The following is a 2,691-nucleotide window of genomic DNA, read 5'->3' on the forward strand; positions in this document are numbered from 1 at the left end:
CGTTTGGGAAAAAAGGGAGGGGTAAATAGTGGAAAAAACAGGAGTAGTAGGGAAGAAGCAAAGGGTAGAAGTGGAAAAAAGAGGGAGTAAAATTTTGTGGAAGAAAGGATGAGTAGAGTGGAAAAAAAGTAGGTAGTGGAAAAGGGGGAGTATTAAAAGGGAAAAAAAAGGGGTAGTAAGGGGGGAAAAAAAGGGGTAAAAGTGGGGAAGCCGGAGAGTAAAAGTGGAAAAAGCCCCGGAGAAGAAAAGGGAAGGGAAACGGGTAGTTTTAGTGGAAGAAGGAGGGGGTAGAAAAGGGGAAAAAGCAGGAGAAATATAATGGAAGAAGGGAGGAGTAAATAGTGGAAGAAGAGGGTAGTTAAAAGTGGAAAAAAAGCAGGATAGAAAAGTGGGAAAAAGCAGGGGGTAAGTAAGGGGGAAAGGGAGGAGTAAAGTTGTAAAAAGAAGGAAAGTAAATGGAAGAAAGGGAAATAGTATAGTGGAAAAAGCAGGGGTAAAAATAGGGGAAAAAGCCCGGAGTATTTAAATTGGGAAAGAAGCAGGAGTGAATAGTGGAAGAAGCAAAAGTAGAAAAGTGGAAAAAGCAGGAGTGAATAGTTGGGAAAAAGCAGGAGTAGTATTGTGGAAGGGGGTGAATAGTTGGGAAATAACAGGGTAATATAGTGGAAAAAAAGAAAGGGGTAGTATAGGGAAGAGGAGGGGTATTATATGGAAGAAGGAGGGGTTTTTAAAAATTGGGAAAAACGGAGTAGAATAGTGGAGAAGCAGATTAGAAGTTTGGGAAAAAGCGGGGGGTTTTAATTTAAAAAGCAGGAAAGTAAGTGGAAAAGGGAAAAACGGAGGGCGTAAGTGGGAAAGGAAAGGGGTAGAAGGGGGAAAAAAGCAGGAGTAGTATAATGGAAAAAAAAACCCGGAGTTTGTATAGTGAAGAACAGGAGTTTGTAAAAAAATGGAAGAAGCAAATAGTAAGTGAAGAAGCAGGTTTGTTTTTTGGAAGAAGCAGAGTAGAAATAGTTAAGGAATAATATTTGTGGAAGAAGAGGGAGAAGGGGGGGGTAGTTGTAAAAAGGGGGTTTTTTTGTGGAAGAAGCGGAGTAGTTATGGGAAATAGCAGGGTATTTTAAATGGGAAGGGAACAGGGTAGAATAGGGAAGGAAAACAAGGGGTATATAGGGGGGAAAAAGAGGGTTTATAGTTTTTGGCCCCCAGAGTATTGTGGAAAACAGGGTAGAATAGTGGAAGAACAGGAGTTGAATATTTGGAAAAAGCCAGTAGGGATAGGGACGAGGATTTGATAGTGGGAAGAAGCAGGAGTAGAATAGGGAAAGCCGGAGTAGAAGTAGTGGGGAAAGGGGAAAAAGGAAGTATATAGTGGAAGAAGCGGGGTATTATAAAAAATTTTTGAAAACAGGAGTAGTAAAGTTGGGGAAACAGGGGTAGTTTTAAAAGGGGGATAAGTAAAAAGTTGGAAAATAGTGGAAAAAGGGAGGAGTAGTAAAAGTGGAAGAAGCAGGGTTTGAAAGGGGGAAGAAGAGGAGTAGTATAGTGGAAAAGAGTAGTATAGGGAAGAAAAAAAAGTAGTAAAAGTGGAAAAAGCGGGGTAAAGTAGTGGAAGAAGCAGGGAAAATATTTTTTGGAAGAAGCAGAAATATTTGTGGAAGAAAACAAGTAGTATGGAAAAAGCAGGAGTAGTTTGTGGAAAAGCAAAAAAATAAATATTGGGAAAAAGGGGGAGTATTGTGGAAGAAAAAGGAGAAATTTGTGGAAGAAGCAGGGTATATAATTTGGGGGGGAAACCGGGGTTGATAGTGGAAGAAGCAGGGAGTATATAGTGGAAGAAGCGGTGTAGAAGTATGGAAAAAAGCAGGAGTTTTAGTGGGGGCAGGAGTAGTAATTTTGTGGAAGAACAGGAGTGTTTTGTGGGGGAAAACAGGAGTAGTATGTTGGGAAAAGCAGGAGGAGAAAAAGTGGAAGAAAACATTTGTTGTTTGGGAAAAACAGGAGTATATGGAAGAAGCGGAGTAGAATAGTGGAAAAAAAGGGGGGAATAAGTGGGGAAGCAGGAGTGTTTTAAAATGGAAGAAAGAGGAGTAGTATAGTGGAAAAAGCAGGGGGGAGTTAAATTGGGGGGGGCAGGGGTGTAAAAGTGGAAGAAGGGAGGAGTAGAATAGTGGAAAAAAGGGGGGAAAAATTTGTGGAAGAAGCAGGGTAGTTTAGGGGAAAAAGCAAAGGGAGTTTAATTTGGAAAAAAACCCGGGGGTGTATAGGGGGAAGAAACGGTGTAAATAGTGGAAAAAGCAGGGGTAGTTTAGGGGGAAAACAGGAAATAGGTTTTTGGAAAAGCAGGAAAAATTTTTGTGGGAAAAAGCCCGGGTAGTTTAAATGGGGGAACAAGGGGAATAGGGAAGAGGAGCAATTTGTATAGGGAAAAAGAAGGGGGTATATAGTGGAAAAAGCAGGTTTGTATAGTGGGAAAAAGGTTGTAAAAGGGGGAAGAAGCCCGGATTTGTTAGTGGAAGAAGCAGGGTAAAGTAGTGGGAAAAAACAGGAGTTTTTAGTGGAAAAAGCAAGGAGTTATGGGAAAAATCAGGGTAGTTTAGTGGAAGAAACAGGGGTAGTTTAGGGGAAAAAGCAGGGGTAGTATAGTGGAAGGGGGCAGGGTAAAAATAGTGGAAGAAAAAAGGGGCAAAA

This window comes from Penaeus monodon, chromosome 29 (assembly GCF_015228065.2).
Source record: "Penaeus monodon isolate SGIC_2016 chromosome 29, NSTDA_Pmon_1, whole genome shotgun sequence".
Lineage (NCBI taxonomy): Eukaryota > Metazoa > Arthropoda > Malacostraca > Decapoda > Penaeidae > Penaeus > Penaeus monodon.